At 35.2% G+C, this 19,206-nt stretch overlaps 1 protein-coding gene across 3 annotated transcripts in view; it reads right to left on the bottom strand.

Moving 5' to 3' along the window:
* LOC146531618 (axin-like) overlaps positions 1 to 19,206 on the bottom strand; it is a 72,449-nt gene that overhangs the window by 30,961 nt on the left and 22,282 nt on the right. Inside the window, exons 1-2 of one of the 3 annotated variants that reach the window (XM_085198737.1) lie at positions 18,580 to 18,788; positions 10,496 to 10,541 (exon numbers count right to left, since the gene is read on the bottom strand). The gene's annotated coding sequence lies outside the window, so the exon portion shown is untranslated. Of the gene's footprint in view, positions 1 to 10,495; positions 10,542 to 18,482; positions 18,504 to 18,579; positions 18,789 to 19,206 lie in introns of those variants that run through there. The other 2 variants (XM_085198738.1, XM_085198736.1) reach the window with 2 other exon arrangements.

Raw genomic sequence — 19,206 nt, 5'->3', positions numbered from 1 at the left:
TACATACATACATACATACATACATACATACATTTCGTACGACACTCGCATATCGATATAATTACCTTCGTTAACCGCAAGCCGCTGCTGTAATGAAGTGTTCCGCGAATATAAAGACTGCGCCAGCGTAGAATGTAATATGTAGGCACACTTGATAGGCATCTAGTTCAATATATTATGTAAAGTATACGCTATGTCTATTTAGTTAAGAGCAAAGGGGCATAGCGTATTATAACAAACGTGACAGGTCGCGGGTTCGATTCCCACTTGAGAAATGAACTATTAAATATTTTTGTTTCTTCGGTTTGATATCGAGGCAAAGCGCGACGTTGAGTTTCGCCACTCAACGTCGCGCTACAACGCAAACCAGACATCGCATCGGTGAAAAGTGGTGAACACTAGACTCCCTCCGCCTACCCTGCTACACGCGGGATACAGAGTGAAGTTGGAAAAAATCTATTTCATCATCATCATCAGCCTGTCCTCGTCCACTGCTGGACATAGGCCTCTCCAATGGCACGCCACTGACCTCGATCTTCAGCTCAGTATCTTCAAAAATCTATTTATTTAATAAATATTTACAATATTGTTTAATCCTCAAAATTCGAAATTACTAAAACAATATTTAATTCCCCAAAAAAAATACTTCCAAAAACATTTTACACAAAATGAAGACAAGCCCATAAACAAAATGCAAATGACGTGACATAATCACATACTAAACGCTAAGATTCCCTGGTGTTGAGGTCACGTCCATGTATTGTAGCTCGAGTCGATAGGGGGAAAAAAAAGGAAAAGTGAAACTTCACACCCTTTCACGGCGTCTGAGAGACTTTGTGACGCGCTCTTCTGATACTTTTTTTGCTACGTCTTGAGTGCTCTACTTTTGGGTAAAGCCTTACGTGCTTCAACATTGACAAATATGAGTGCAATGTGCCAGTTACTTTTAGTTTTAACTATGAAAGACATAGGCAAAGTTTAAATATAATAATAATTATTATTAATAACCTACTTGTTTTAGTATTTCTAATTTTATAATTAGATATTTTACTTTTGTAGGCAAAGTATGCATGCATTAAAGATAATGTTTCTAATATAAAGATAACTTCAATAATGGTTGCTTTATAGGGCTTTATTTTAAAGCATCAATTTTAATAGTAATTTATTTATAATTTCTATTATTGTATTAATATTTTTAAAAAATCAAGATAATATTTTGTTACTACATCGATTCATTTCAGAATTTCAATATAGAAGAACAATACAAATAGAGAAATCAAATATTTTTATCAAATATAGCATTTTATTCAAAAGTTAGCATTTTAGGGGAAGGTAGGGAGACCAGCGTCAGTCAGCCGAGAGAACTGCCGTTTTGACCACGACATGCATTCCATTATATTATATTGGAAATTCGGAATACCGCAGATATCAAATATTTCTCAGTGTCCGTCACTTGGTATTCTGATCGGTCACATTTGTTGCGAAGAAGTTTCCAAAAATCACTGAAGTGTACCGAAACGACAGAATATTAGAAAGTAAAGTTTAAATTAAATATGAATAAAGTTATTCTGGTATAAGAAAAAAGCTGTTTTTGTTAAAAATATATATTTACAATATTTTTAGTAAGACATAAAAAAAAACATACATAAAGTATAAAATTTAACTAATTGCTATTATCAATTTAATTAGCCTACGTTGAAAACCGTAACAGTTGTTTAAAATATATTAATCTGTTTAAATAAAATAAATACAAAATAAGATAGAATCTAAAAATATCCTCCATTCAATCCTTGTCACGTAAAAATAAACTATATAATCGACGATAAGGATTCAATGGCGCATGTTCACGCCTTCCGTTACGAGGCGATTGAATCTTTTAGTGAAAAGGAAATTGGGCATCGCACGTGTTGCACGCATTAGTCCTGCTATAATTTAATAAACATACATACATACATATCGTTAAAGGGCGATTTTTCTATTATACATATTGCTCAGATAATCATCATCATCACATTTCTTTTATGTATATTCCAATATTGTTAACTAGTAACTATCATTATTTTTTATCAGCTTCAAGCTATATCGCTGTATCAGAACATAGTGGTAAGACACTCCGTTCCTCACTTACAGAACATTTAGACGATAAAAAAACATTAAACAACAGATTGAAAACCTCACTAATCCAACCAACTAGTCTTTAAGCTTCATTTGTTCTTGTCTCTCACTTGCAGGAACCGAAAAGCGGTATACCTATTCTAATACCTACGACAAATATATGGTGAAAAGAAAACGAGCCCGAAGGCAGACTAACCAATTTGAAAATACTCATTGTTTTCCCAATTGCAAGCCTGATTAAACTTGTGGAGCGTCTCCAGGTAAATAAATCTTGCAATCAGCCGAACAATGAAATGCGGAATCCAGGCCCTGGGGGCTTCAGAATAATGGGATTCGCCTTAATCTTGAGGAACAATGACACCGCTTGTGCGAGACGTTTTGCATACAATGTCCCGTAGCGTGACAAGCGAACGGGTCGGGATGGGGAGAACGTGACAGTTCGCTCGCGGTTTGGAAAATTGGGACAGGTGCACTCATCATGGCATTTATAAGAAAATATATACGAAAATTGTACGTACCTACTTAGCAATCAGCGCGCTTCTTTAAAATTGTTCTGTTGCTTTTATGCATTTTGATTATAAATACTTTTTTCTATTTCTATAACTCTTTAATAAAAATTATGAATATGTCAGTAGTAATTTGTAACAGTAAAAACAAACACACAACAGGAATGCAATATGATGCGGTTATAGTTGATTTAGTTTTGTCTGTTCCAAGTAACTCACAATCGACATGTTCGATAGGTTTTAACCGCAACATGTCAAAAAATACCGAACGGCGTGTCAGTGTCACATTGCGGACAGATAAAATAAAATATTTCAACATTTATTTACTTTTTTTTTAATTTATTGACAAAGACAAAATAATTGACAGCCGTTGGTAATTGTCTAAACGTGAATTTAAAAAGATTGCGGTTAACTAAGCCAATAATTTGTGGTCTGTGGAGTGACGCTGTCGCCTAACGAGGACTTTTAATAATTTAAAAGGTAAAGAGGGCCTAACAAAAATAATCGCACTCGTGTCCGCGACGCCTCCAGATAGCACTCTGTGGCACGGATGATTGGATTGATGAATAAAAGATCCGGCAATTTGTATAATATAAGGCGAGCGGACAATTATGCACCATTCAATTATTCTGGACTCGAATAATACCAACAAATATTCAATTTATGTAAGTGTATGATATTGCATTATTAAAGAGCAAAAGAAAACCGTAAAGATATTTAACATTTAAAATATATACTAGCGACCCTCTTGCGGCTTCGCCCGCTTTAACTACTGGATTATTCATGTAATGTATGTTTGCAAAGCATTTAAGATAATGTGAAAATTAATTAAACCCTAATGCAACCGCATTTTCGTAGTTTCAATAAGGATTTTCCAATTGCTTTAAACAGCAAGGAATTTTTAGTAGGTACCGTAATTTTAAATCTGTGCTACTAATCTTTTCAAGTACTTATTAAAATATATTTAAATGACTATTTTTAGATAGTTAAATGACTATTGTTAAACGGAAGAAATTATAAACAAAAACCTACCTACTAATAACTACTACAAAAAATGTGAAACCAAATATATTGCGCTTAAATAATACATTCAACTCCAATTATCCAATACGTGCAAACGCATCTAACTAAATCTTCGTTGCTATAGAGGCAGCCGAGTTTTTTTTTTCGAGCTTGTGGTTAATGCTGAAGGGGGTATTCTGTCCCTGATCAAAAGCAAGCACGACGCGGCTGCCTGTGAGGAAAATTAAATAGAATGCATGGGCCGGGAATCGAACCCGGGCCGCCCGCGTGGCAGGCGAGCATTCTACCACTGGCCCACCGATGCGTGTAAGGCAAGCGGGCACGGCGGACGCATGGCGAGTGGCGAGCCGTTTCGCAGCAAGGATTTTTTTGATATTGTAACAACTTCTAAAGTACTTATTAAAATGAAAAACAGTAAAAGACAGTTTTGGTCTACAGTAAATGGCCAACGTAACTAATATACTTATTTATATGCTGAGAGTAAGAGATAAGTAAAACTTGAGTCGGCACAGCTGATGAGTCAACGGCGTGATGAGTCAACAATTAAATGCGTTTTTCTCTAAAACTATTCGCAATTTCGAAATAGTGTAAAAAGCAAATTTTATCTTCGTTTAACGTAGAAAATTAATAAAGTATTTTAAAGGATAAGGATTAATACCATTATGGAAAAATATCCCTCACAATAAAAAATATATTGAAATTACTATTTTTAGACAGAAATATGATCACTACACGTTATCCTTAAAAGATAAAAATATGCTGTCGCGGACTTTTTTGTAGATCTTTTTAAGAGGAATAATACTCCAGTACATTATTTTCGTGTAGTACTTACCATTAAAGCAGCGCATGCGCCAAAGTGTCTCAACGGGTAGGACTTTATACACATTTATCGTATTTATGTTAATTTACATAAGAATGTACAAATAATAAACTATATATAAACCTTCTACGAAAACCACTCGACTTAATGGTGAAGACCGCATCAAAATTCGTTGGATGGTTTAGAAGAAGAAGAGTTAGAAAGTTCAGACAGACACGAAAAGCGACTTTGTTTTATAAGATATAGGATAGGATAGGATAGGATGTAAAATATATTTTCCCGTACATAATAGGATAGGCAGAGTATAACTAAGAAGTGTTAAGACACTCCGTTCACATTAAGACCCCATTCGTTCCCCATTTTGAATTCTAGAGTATACTATTACTATTTTAGGCGATAGTTATTATCCGAATGATAAAGACAATAATTATAACAAAGAAGCATAACTAATTGGAATTGACAATTTAGCTATACGCATTTTTGTTCAACTGAACGAATTTAAGACCGTTCATGCGTTTCGATTGCTCTGGACATGTGTCTGTCCCACGAAGGGTTGAATATTAAACGTACGCCTACCTACTTTTATACTACTGTCCCAACAAATAAATAAATAAATAAATATATAAATAACGTATTTAATCGTTTATTATTGTTAACAATGTATTAAATATTGAATTGTATTTATGTTAGGTATAACTGTGACGTGGGTATACCTAATGACAGCATAAATCACAATGAAAGGGTTAAAATTTCATAAAAATATGCGAAAATTACGAAAAAATAATTTAGTCCTATATGATAGCGAAGTTTAACTTTATATAGAAATCCGTTCATTAAGCGTTTGTCCATTTTCGACGTTGTAAGTTTTGTATTAAAAAGTTTTAGCACTGCTGTGATGTAAAGTATGCCAAATTTAATCTGCATACATATTCTACTTTCAGGATTACATTTTTTTATTAGGTACTATAACCATTAAAAAACTAGATATTATTAATCTTTTATAACATTGTATAAATCAAAATAATTAAGATGTTGTCTATGAAATTTATAAGATTAATTTTCTTAGGACATTTTACCTTCAAGCAAAGTTTTGCAAGTAACTTTAAAAAAAAGTTATTTACATAATTTATTTAAACAGGTATACTATATAATCAGATACATTATCAATATAAAAAACAAAAGCGGCATTGTGGCACGTCCCAGCGGGGACCACCCGTCGACTTAAGCAGTCGGTTCCATCTGCCGCTGACATCTATGCTGCTTACTGCTGTCACGGTATAAATATGTATTGTTTTGCACGCAAATCAGTGGTTGTCTCTTGCAAATACGCCGTAAAGATATTATTATAATTTTTTTTTTCATGCTGTATCCCGCACACGTCACTGCAGGGTAGGCAACGGGAACCCGGGTACGTAGTGTTAAGACACTATCTTCCTATTACTCGATACAAGAGCGAAGAAATGAAAATAAATAAATAATATTCATATTCAATAAGCAATTAAATTCCTCTCAAAAGATATTATGAGATCGACTTAATTGTTAAACTTCGGCCCATCTGCCAAAAATTGTTCATCACTAAGGGTTTTTGGCTTTCTTAGTAACTCAATTTTAATCGAGCAATATGTAAGATATGAAGCCAGTCGTGGCACATGGGCAGGTTATGACTTCGATTCCCATTCGAGTAAAAGTAATATTTAAAATGTTCATTTCCTCATTCAACTCAAACACTCAATGCATCCAGAACTCGGCGGAACTAGGAACACTAGGATCCTGAGCTCTCTCTACCCACCCTCCGACCCGCGATAGGTACAGCATAAAACAAAAAAAAATATACACAATACATACAACCCGACGAACTCCAAACTAACATCATAAATTTCTCCAATAAGTGGAAATTACATCAAAACCGGCATACTCTCGTAGGAACCTGGCGCGAACACACGAGCACCTACCTACCCTCATATGTATGATAAGTAATATAAAGTTCAGGGGTTACAGCAGATCTCATTTGTAGACTCCTGGCAGCGTATCCGCGGTAATCATATTGCCGAGACTAGAGATGAAATAAAGTGCACGTATGTTATATTAACCGTACGGCGCCATCCGCTATTGCAAATCATAATTCTGTCGTAGATAAAAAAATATATTTTTTTGTTATATTATCTGTGGAATAAAATGTATCGAATGTTATACAGAACTTGACAAAAATAATGAATGTTATTAATATTACTATACTGGTAATTCCACGAAAGATCCGTCAAAATATGCTATTGCAAATAAATCCACAAATTTAAACAAAACCTATAAAGAGTAAACCTATGTGTAGTAATAGCAGTCATTTTTTTTACGGCGTTGGGTTCCGCCAGTCAACGCAATGCTTGCAAAATTCAGCTGGAAGTGGGAGTGTCTTAATTGGAGCGGAGTGTCTAGGTACACTTGACACTAAGTTCACAGGTTCCCTCTGCCTGCCCTGCTATGATTGGGATACTGCGTGAAACTAAATGAAAGAAGTTTTTTATATTTTAAGTTATATACATATATGCTGACTACTCTAATGCCCCAATTCTTTAATTGTGCCAGTGATTTTTCCAGCGTCATGGAGATCTCTGCGTATGTCAATAATTAAAGTTTTAATTAAATGGAAAATATATATATTTATGAGAATATATATCACTTCAACGTCGTATAATGATTATGTTTTGAAATGGAATCATCGGTAACGTAATAACGGCATATAACTATGTCTTGTGAAGTTTTGAACTAACTTCTTTTTTCGAAAAGGAGGATGTCCGGGGTTTACGAAAGCTATAAAAAATTATCGGATTTTAAATCAAATTATTTTTTATTTTGAAGAAATTAAACTATGATTTTGTACGATTTAGTTTTGGCTTACCTTTGTGAATAATTAATATATAATAAGTATAGTTTAAAAGTCGGTTTTTTTTAATATTTTATTTACAAGCTAGCTAGCAAACAAAAATTTGTGAGTTCTTATAAACTCACAAATTTTCGTTTCCTCGTTCTGGTAACGTTTCAAATTCTCCAGAATTCGAAGGAAAGTGGGGAACAGAGTGACTTAACACTAGGTTCCTTCTGCTTATCCTGCGGGGTGCCCGCATAAAGCTATATAAAAAAAAATACTTACAAAATATACACAAAAACAAAAAAAAATGTTGCCATATGGACGGTGTTTTAAAAATTCTCTTTTATAACATAGTAAAAGCTTAGCAAGCGCATTAATAGGAGGTCCGAAAGCTATTACGCAGATATAAAAGGTTCGTCGTCCACTGGCCGGCGACACAATGCTTTAATCTGCCGCGTTATTACACCGGGAAGACGTTGCAAAAGCCATTGTTGACACAGTATAATTGTCGGTGAGCCTCCCGGGATGGAGTTGAGGGGCTCTATTTTCGCCTGTCTGCCTCTTTTATGGCGACTCACAAAAATTTATCTTGATTCGAGTTGACAAATCTTATCTAAGAAAATATTATAAGACTAGCGGACGCGCGCAGCTTCGTCCGCTTATTTGCACCCTTAGAGGTTGAATTAAAATAAACCACGAAACATGTGTTCAATGAAATATTTTTAAGAGTCAGTCAGAGTAATTTCAAATTTTATAAAAATCGGTGGCGATTTAAAGATTTTTCCATACAAACTTTCACCCCTTAGTGGCACCCTTAGGGGGTAAATTCTAAAAAACCGTGGAACAGGTGTTCAATTAAATGTTTTTAAAAATCTAAATTTCAAATTTTATATAAATCGGTGCCGATTTAATTTTTATATAACATACAAACTTTCAACCCCTATTTTACCCCTTTAGGGTTAAAACTTTTGAAAATCCCTTCTTAGTGGATGTCCAGATTACGAAAGTAAACATCGGTCCAAATTTCACGTTTCTCCCATCAGCGGTTACGGCTGTGCGTGCGTCTTACCTCAGTCAGTGAGGCAATTATTATCGATTTGTTCAAATATTCAAGAAATTTCCCGGACAAAAATATGTTATTTCTATATTTGCTCAACTTTAATATTAATACTAAGATATTTAAATCTTTAATTTTGATGATATTTCCCACAAATATTTTAGTGAGGATTGCACTTCGGGTCTAGGTAATCATGTAAAGGAAGCATAAGCAATACGTTCTCTTGTCAAATAAGAATTGCTACAAAATTAAAAGCCTGTAAATGCTGGCAAAAAATAAATCGAAAAGGAATGAGATGAAAATTAGATAAAAGCTATTTCTTCGCAAAACGCAGCTGCTTCGAACGCTATCTGTAATTCTGCAAAACGTAACTAAAAAATATTCAATTTAAAACAAATCTGCTTGCCATTTCTAAAATAGGCCTCAGAATACTTAGACATAAAACATTTTTAAAATCTATGAACAATGCCAATGCAATTTACTGAGAAGAAACTTAGTAAAATATTCCTTATAATTGTCATTTCTTCGCTCTGGGACCAAGGCAAACGCCCGGCGTTGGGTTCCGCCATTAAGCACGCAATGCCTCGAAAAATTCGGCAGGAAATGAGGAACGGAGTGTCTTAACACTAGGTTCCCTCTGCCTACCCTGCTTGTGCGGGATACAGCGTGAAGCTGATTTTATTTATATTCCTTATAAGCTTGCTTGAATACTAGCACTATAATAGTAAATCAACACGATATATAAAAAAATACAAAAATAAGTGCTGGCAAGAGTCATACAGCTCTACCGGTGGCAACTTCAGTCCTTGGACAAGGAAAATGCCTTACGGAACGAAAACGAAATGAGCAGATGATGAGTTTCTTGAAAAAAACCACATTCCGCGCGGTATTTCGCACGTTTTGTATAAGCTAACCGCACTTGTGTCAAAACAAAGAGCTTTTCGACTACAGCCTCATTCCTCGCGATATTCATACTAGATTTACGACTGCACGGACTGGGGCCAACCACGCACTACTGCGACTACCGTTGCGTTGCCGACTTGCACACAGGCTCCAACAATTTGGCGAAAACTAGGAATATTCGTGCATGGGAAATTAAGCCAGCTTCAGGTGGTAACAACGACTATATTAGCTTGCAGGTACCAGGTCTCGCGGCGGGGTAAACCGCGGTGATTGTCCCCAGCACTCGGCTTTCACGTCTCCCTCGACCGGCATTATGCCTCTAATGTCACTTAATTTGCCGTCTAGAGCCTCCTCAGGTGAATGCAGCTTACGAGAGCTGGTTTAATATAAAAATTCGCTCGTTTTTTTTTTCCCTCCCGTGACGCGGGTTTATACGTTTTACTGTTGCCTCTTTTGAGAGTAAACGCGTAGAAGTAATGGGATTATGAGATCGGTAGTTTTGGTTTTCGCTAGGAAGGTTTTAAAGGGAAATTAAATTATATGGAGCTAAATTGAAATCAAAATTCACAGGCCCGATTCCTAGAGTAGGGTATTGACGTCGGAATTTAAAATTCTCTTTGAAATTATCGGACTAATTTGTGACGATGCTAAATCTTAATTTTAAAATAGTACATTTTCTCTGAATATTTCGCTATACGTTTAATCGTTAACTAGCTTCAATTTACGTACTTGTGTTGTGTTGAGTGGCAGAACATTACTCAACATTATAAAAAAAACAACTTACTTTCTCGTTCAATAATAAAACTATCAGAATTCCAGCATACGTAGTCAATAAAGCTGTTTTGCTCCAATTAAATGACCAAAAACGTCAATGAAAATTCTGAAAGAGTACCTCCACCAAAGTCAGCGCAAATGGTAGAGGGAAAATGGTCCACAAAAGCGGGTTTAGTCGTTATTATACCCGTTAACGAATCTAAGCGACGATGTATCGATAGCGTTAAATGAAATGCTGACGTGAGAAAACATTCAACCGGGAATTAGTGTTGTGAATTAGAAACGTATACGTATTACATTTAGTATAGTAGAGAAAAGAAATAGGAGAGCTGAAATCGACTTTAAATATAAGATAAAATATAAATTTGCTTTGATATATAAATAATCAGATTACTATTCAAAAGTTGATGATGAGACTTTACAATTGATCTTACCTTCAAATTTTAGCTAAAAGGTGCCGCGTATGAAGAGAATAACATTCTGAAACAAACAAAATAAAAATTTATTAGTATATTATATACGTCGTAGTTAAACACTGGAAATAGAAAAAAAAGAAAAGGTAAGAAATTAAGATTTTATGGACCGATTATATGACGGTTATAAACCGTCATAAGAATATTAGAATAAACGGCTATTTTAAATGATAGCATATTTTATTTTATAAATATAATTATATTACAATTTTAAGTTGCCCAGTTATCATTCAGAGCTTTATAATTTCGTAGATTATTACGTATTGTAGACAATATAAGAAAAAAGAAGACTAAACTATACTTAAAGCCAGTCGTGATGCAGGGGCACAAGTTTCGATGACCAGTCGAGGAAATATAATACTTAATATTTTCATTTGCCCAGCATTGCCATCGACAGAAAGTGGGAAATGCAAGAGGTTTAAGGTGGTCAGAACTGAGTGTCTCAACACTGCATCCCCACGTTCCTTCTGCCCACTCTACTCCGCCCGAAATACAGCGTGAAGCTAAAAAAAACAACACCAGAGAAAAGAAAATTCCTGATATTTAAAAGAACCAGTCAAGAATAAAAAATAATATAATAAACCAGAAATCTTCTGGATTTTTCCTAGGAACTAGCGAAATAACTAAACAAACAAGACGCTTCCCGAAACGTAAACAAATAGACACGATGACAATCAGCTAATGGCAGATGATCTGTTTGTTTACAGAGCTATCCACCGTCGCTCCAGTGCACGGCTATCGTGGTAGAATTATTCTTTATGTTTACATTATAAACATAACCCTAAAAATATTATGTGAAATATCACGCTGTATCCCGCAAACAGCGAGGTAGACAAGATTTTTCAAGGCATAGCCTATAGAGTAGTGGAAACCGATTCAGCTTTTGCCTTAGTGCCAAAGCGCAACAAGAAATTAAAGTATTAGTAAATAACAATTCATTCCCTCGAGTAGGAATCGAGCCCACAACCGTCGAAAACCAGTCCTTCGCTACGACGACGTCAAAAACATTATAAAATAATATAATAAACGTGTCATTTACATACCATTCCTAATTAAATATCAATTTTAAGTGTTTACAGTGAACATTCCAAAATATAAACTAAACAACCAACTAAAACGAAAACAGACTACAAAAAAATCCAAAATATATATTAAAAGACCACCATAAAGTGTAAAGGAAGGTTAGATTAAATATTTGCAACGTGTCCCCTTATCGTGCATCGAATGAAGGCAGCGCCGGCGCCGGCGGGCCCGAGGGTCGAGCGCGTGGGCGAACGCATCTAAGGCAAAAAGCCGCTTGCGCTTCGGCATTCCGCATCCGAACCGGTCCTGGCTGAATGGACGACGCGAACATTTACACTATTCTACGTATATGTCGAGTAAAACACGACCTTTCTGTTTATTTTTTTGCTGTATCCCGCAGGAATAAGCAGAGGTCACTTAGAGTTAAGACACTCTATTCTCTATTTTTCGCTGACTTTTGGAGGCATTGCGTGTTGAGTGGTGGAACTTAACGCCGCGTTTTGTCTCGACACTAAAGTGAAGAAATGAAAATATTAAATATTTCATTTCCGCGATTGACAATCGACACCACAACCGATGCACAAGGCATTATAATCATATTATGAACAAAAGAGGACAAAAGGTTAAATGATGGCAGCCGCCACGCAAAATATCAAATGGACGTTTGGACTCGACTCGTGTAGCCGATGGAGATTTGATCGATGTATTGATAATGAAAGTGAAACATTTGGATTTTTCTATATCTTCAATCCATTTGTAAATAAAAATAAACAGCAAAAGGAAACCTAGTGTTAAGATACTCCGTTCTCCCCTTTTCGCTGAATTTTTAATATTGAATTCGCAATAGAAGCCCTTTATTATAGAAAAGCGACTTCGGTGGTCCATCCTAATAAAAAAAACTAGTTTGGTATGTAGTTTCTAGGTTTGTAACAAAAGCTATAGCCGCGTTATTTTATCCCCATAACAAATACAGATTCAACTTACATGATTAAGATTTATTATTAAAAAAAAAATCAAATAATATTTTTAAGAAAAACTTAAATATTTAATTTGAAAAAGCAAATTATAATTTAGCTTAAATTCATGTTTACATAATTTGCTATGGTGTATTATATATTTATTATTGTTAAGTGACGTTAAAACAATTGCTTAATGCCGATTACTTGAAGTAATAAATTATATTGTTTTTTTTTTATTATCTGCATTTTCAAAGTATAGAAGCAATAAACAAGTAAATACTTAATTTACTTTTTATTGGTCTTACTTTATAAAAAATATGTTTCAAAAAGACTATTACCAACGGATCCATAATAAAATAGGAAACAAAAAATCACTAGTTTTCAAACACAATTTAAATAGATCAAATAACTAAAACAGCATAGTTCAATTAGGGGAGGCCGAGTGACGTCACAAAAGGACGACTTAGGTAGGTAGGCCCGCTGTTCCTGGAAGAGAGCCGTAAACTCCTGCGCACAATGCCTCGCCGGACGCCAAAAAGATATGAAAGATATTTTTATTTTTTAATCTTTTACGGAATTATTTTATGATGTTTGATATTAATGTGAATTTGACTTTCTAATTTATTTATATTTATTTTTTATATCTTTTTAAATGTTATATTCTTCTTTTTGTTATGAGTTTATCGATTTTAGCAATGTATAGGTAAACTCGTTAGATATGTATCTATTTTTACTCTGTCGCTTCACAAACTAATAATGAAATGGTTTTATAAAAATAAGGTAAGTAAATTATATGTGTATAGTACGTCTGTGTCCTAAGATTAATCATATTGGTACTCTTTTGTACCCTTAAATAACATCTACGTTCGAAAAGAAACAAAGCTGCGAATGAATCTTGAAAGCAACGAGCAACTTTTGCAAATAAGCGAAATGGACATGGGAGAAGATAAAAAGGGTTTCAAAAGGGAAGTTCCTTTGAGTTAATTTATAAAAATACTTAACAGATTCCTTTTTTCCAGGCATAGTGGTGTTGCTTATATCATAATATAAATAAAGAAGCCATGCTGTTTCATAGTAAAGAGACATTTAGTTAATTAATTAGTACAATTTCGGATAAAAATAAATTAAATAACTTTTAATAATTTTTATTACTATATAAAATAACTATAAATATCGACCGATAAGACGATGCTGCGAAACGTAGAATAGACGAGTTGTTACATTATGGAATGATAAAAATAAATATTTCAAGTCCTAATAATACACAAATAAATATTAGCAACGTAACCGTCCAAAAAGTTTTATTAATAAATATTTTTTTCGTTTACGTAAAAAACAAATAAACGATATTTCTGAAGAAAAAAGAAAAACAATTACTTTAGCCCAGTGTTGTTTTAAGAAATTTCAAAATACGTTTCTTTTAAGGTTTCCAAACTTGGACAGACCTAAGGAAAGCTTTCGCAATTTTATTTACAACTCCAATTACGTTCAGGACGAAATGGTTCTGGTTTGAGGCTCTCAATTTCATTACGCAAGGCCATCGATAATTTTATAAACATGAAAATTAATTGCTATATCAATTTTTACTTAGTAATTGATGCAAAAACTGAATAAATACACAACTGAATCAATAAATAAATATCCAGCTTCACGCTGTATCCCGCACATAACAGGATAGGCAGAGAGAAGCTAGTGTTAAGACACTCTGTTCACCATTTTACGTTTAATTCTGGAGGTTTTGCCTGTTGAGTGGCGAATTTAAACGTCGCGCTTTGCATCGACATCAGAACGAAGAAATAAAAATAATTAATATTGAATTTCCTCGGGTGAGAATCGAACCCACAACCAGTCACATTTACAGTCACACACTTGCGCCACGACTGGGCTCAAACAAACTGTATAAAGGCTTAGTTAAATTAGATTAAGATGTGATACCGGCTCAAAGACGATGCAAAGTTTAACTAGAGTACAAATATTCTTCGTTCGAAAACCAATTCCATCAATCCCAGTAGGTAATTAAAGACATTAGTTGGTGGGACGAGGCCCGCCCGATTAGTTTCGCTACAGTTGAGCCGTGCAAGTGTATATCAGCCTTGCGGGAGTTGAGAGACTTGCGAGTTGATAGGACATACCGTATTAATTAACTAAATAAGTCTGCCAAAGCGAGCGCGTCTCCTAAACAGACGACGACGTTGGCGACTCGCAAGTTGTCAGCGGCGTGTCAATAAGACAGCTCGAAACACGGCGGCTCAGGGTACGGGGACGGGGGCGTCGGGCGCGCCCCCCGGTGTGTGGTTTCCTTTTGATGTCATCTTCGCGCAAACTTTACTACGGATCGGCTTTGAGATAGAGAGACGGAGAGTGACTAATTTGGCCCAGCATTTGATCTCGCTCGCTCCCGCCCGCCGCTACTACCGCCGGGTCCTCTAGCTCCTCGCAAAATTTCTCTTTGATCGCAAAGTTAAATTATATGGGAATTGAGCATTAAATGGATACACATGCGAGGCGCACGCGAGCGCCCTGCCCCCGGCCCCGTGCTCTGTCCGAACAGAACGGGTGATATTGTCAAAAATAAATCCCGGGGGGTGTCTTTGACGATTAGGTAGGACTTACATAAATAATAAGCGAGCGACTTCCAAGCTCGTATTTAACTCCGCCTAATTTGTCGCGAGTACGCAGTAGGTACCTTTGAGAGCGCCGTTTTTACTAGTTTACGAAACAGATATTTTCGCCCGCCTCTCCCTTTGATACAGCACTTTGTGGAGCATTTTACACGAGTTTCTTTTGAGGCCATTCAGACGTTGAATAACGAAAGGCTGTCTTTGATAAACACGTGCGAGGACTCTTCAGTACTTATTAGGGGTGCTCTCTTTGAAAGTGCTTCTTGTGAAATCTATTTGAAACGTTCAAACTCAAAGCGGCTCCGATGAAAGCTCTGCTAATTAAACTGTCACTAATATAATTATGCGAAAAAATCGAACTTATAATATATAGTATTTATCGGGGAATAACGCGAATAAATAGGTGGAGGATATTAAAGCTATTTTGTTTGACGCGAGCTTAGATTGGCAATAGAATAATTTATTCAATATTTAATTATGCAAAAACAAATAAATTTTGAATTAACGTTAATTCTAAATGTAAAAGAGTTGAGAACAAGAGCTATTAGTAGGTTATTAATGTTGGGTCACACACTCTCGAGACAAAGTCAAAGACGACTCCACAAAGTGGCGCCTTTGTGAGCGACCGCCGCCGCCGCGGGAAGCGCCGTGTGTTTCTATTCGCAAGTACGATAAACTCTTTGTCTTTCCATGTCTTCACAATAAATATTCGTACTTTAATAACAGACATCGACATGAGAAATTTACTTTCTCGATATTTGCTGCAATTTGTACTAAAATAACTGTTTATAAACATACACATCTACATATATTTACAACGAATAATTTATATTAAATTTGAAATGAACGACAGAACGATTAAATTTTATTGAAATAATAGAAGCCACCCCGGCTTTGAAGTCACCCAGTACATGTACAATTAACATCAGAAGGCACGATATTACGTGTTAGTGAGTTCGCCTGTATCGATGATGTCGAAGATCAAAGACCCTGGGGTACACTTTGATGTTTAATTCTAAAAAGACTTGAGTGATGTCTTTGTCGTGGAAATTCGTATGGGTCGTGTGTTTTAGTCGGAGGTGGCTCGGCACCGGCCTCTTGGCGCGTCGGAACTCGGACAAAGGACACAAGCTCGGCATCTGATGAAAAACTAACGAGCACACTTGCATACTAAACTCCCTCATTACATAAAAGTGGACACTTTCAATATTTTTACATATGTCCTGGGAAAATATAAAAAAATATGTTGAACAAAGAAAGTATACGAGTCTTATTTTTTAATTTACACTATACCTATCTAAGTATAGTTAACATTATATATGACACTTTCTTTATATGTTATTATAAAATATTTATTTAATTATATATTTTAACAGAGAAAAGTAATTAAGTATCATATTATTTTGAAAATTATTTTAACAAGTTTATAAAATTAAATTATGTACGACAGCCTTCCTTTACATAAAATAAATATGTCTTTGAAGTATATTTGTATAGAATATTTAATACTGTTAACAGAGATAAAAAACAGTGTTTCTAGGAAACATCTTCAAAGCGAGCGGCGCCAAAAGGGAAAAAAACAATCAAGTCTTATTAAAGCAGGGATCACGTGGAAGCAGAAATCAAAGGCACACCTAATTCATACAATTGCAATTACACCGGCAGTCGGCCGAGTGAGGGAAAAAAAAATTAGAAACAGATTACCGAACACTAAATTTAATTACAGAACCAACTCGAACACAACAAATTGGAGAGGATAAACGCGACAAAGTAAAAGAGAAAACACACCCGAAAAGGAAACTCGCAGCATTGATATAAACGAAATTTAAATTAAGTACAAAGGGAAAAAGGAGATGAAAAAAATCCTTTCATTGAAAGCTCTCATCCCCGAAGTCAGAGGGCCGGGCGGCTACATCAAAGACACCTACCTCCCGTCGTGGCCTTATCTGCGTCAACCGCCTTTGGAAATTAGCAGAACGATACATTTCTTGGGAGCCGAAGACGCCCGCGCACCCTTTCACTCGCTTTCAGCATTACTTTTTCATGAAAAGTTTTTCTGTACAGACAGACGGACAGAGGTAATGCGATAATGTAGCTAATGACATATTTTATTCAGGCTTTAAAGCGCCGAGTTCGCTTAATTCAAAGGCGAAACGCTAATGTGTCGGGATTATGCGGAGCGGAGTGCTGTACGAATGATTTTTCAAGTTTTAGCCGGCTTTTAATGAAATGTAGGTTTGCAGCCGGAGCCAGCTACCGCCCGCTTCCTTGCTTCATGTTTTAATTTTAATACGTATTTTTGAAGGGTTCACTTTGATGTTGCACGTTAGACAAACTCGCTATACTAAATGAAAATGTTTATCGTTACCGACTGAACTCGCAGGCGCCATGTTGGGTAATTTGCAGCTACGTTTCAACTATTTCAATTTATCAAATATAATTGGAATACTTTGGTGAATTAATATGCAATAGAGTGATAGCTATGATTAAAATATTATTTTTACAAGTTGTATATTACTAAACCTGTTGTGTGTCAGGTCAAAAGGATATTATATAATAATACTAGCGACCGAAACGCGGCTTCGCCCGCTTATTGTTATAATAAATGATATAAAATGTTTACATAAATTTTAGTTGTTGTTCTAATGTGTAATCTATATTACTGACAAGTTTTATTTGAATCCGTTCAATAATTTTTGTGTGAAAGTGGAACAAACATCCATCCTCACAAATTTTCACATTTATTATATTAATAGGACAATTTTGCACTCAACACACTCATAGTTTCGTACAAAACATGAAATATATAATTATTCAATTAATGTATTAATTAAGTATAATTAATTGAATAATAATCACGGCGTTTTTAAAATACAAATATAAAATTGATACATATAAAATAAAAACAATATTTAATCTAATATTAATTTGTCCCACGAGATAAGATATAGGACCGCGTTGAAGTCTTTTCTTTGAAAGTACGCAATCGATACTAAATAGCAACGAAAAGTTTTAAAAGCTTTTTCATTTACATGCAACTAGAAAGGCATACATTTATTGTTATACTTTTGTTCTATACAATATTAATAGGTTATAATAAAAAAAAACAACAATAACCAATAAACGTATTCAACATTCACGAAACGTAATTGAACACAAATAACAACATTGTTATTCAAAATGTTCATAAAACAAAGTATCGCCATAAACAATAAAAATCAAATATTATTCCAAGCACTACAAAAACAATGGAAAATATCGCAGGGGGGGCTAAAACAATAGGGTCATTCTAATAAACATTTGACACAAGGACTCTAGAAGTCCCATCAAACAATGCTTGCATACCGTCGAGGGATGCCGACGCCGTAGGTGAGCCTGGTTGAGAACCTCGTCACTTCAAAATTTAAAATCTTTTCTAAAATTTAGTGTATTATATTTATACCTGATATTTTACACGTTCAAATCCAAATTTAATGAAAATCCAGTTTAATATAATTACACTGATATCACTTTCACAAGACAACACTTTTCCAAAACACTTTTACATGAAACATTCAACAATTACTATTGAGACACAAAGTTTGAAATTTACAATCGAGTTACGTATCTTTTACCACGAAAATATATTACGGGAGCAACGATACCACTCCGCTACGAAGCACAGAAGAAACTGGCAGAAAGCCGTCGACAACGTGCGCGCGTCGCACGTGGTCTCAAAAGGAGGAGGAGCCGCTGAGCACTCGGTGACACCATTGGACGAAATCTTCCTTTGATCGGCCGCCGGCAACTAACAACATGTCTGTGCGCCTTAATCTCTGTACTAACGTCCTTTTAAAACAGGTAATTTTATTTAAAAAAAAACTTGGTCACTTTTATGGTCAAGCGTGAGCACAGTCAACACTAGGCAAAAATCCAGGGTTTCCACTATGCACGAGGACGCAAGTAACGGCGAATGCAATCCCGATAACGTATTACGCAGCCGTGGTCAAAGGATAAAAGGTTACCTTTTTTGGTCGTACTAACCGTTTTTAAAATTGTACGCATCCCTTTGAAAGCCGCACATCAAAGA

The sequence above is a fragment of the Heliconius melpomene genome, chromosome 15, assembly GCF_056956725.1.
Source record: "Heliconius melpomene rosina isolate 202511_hmr_F chromosome 15, ASM5695672v1, whole genome shotgun sequence".
Lineage (NCBI taxonomy): Eukaryota > Metazoa > Arthropoda > Insecta > Lepidoptera > Nymphalidae > Heliconius > Heliconius melpomene.
The sequence above is the reverse complement of the archived record's forward strand: the minus strand, read 5'-3'. Positions and strand labels throughout refer to the sequence as shown.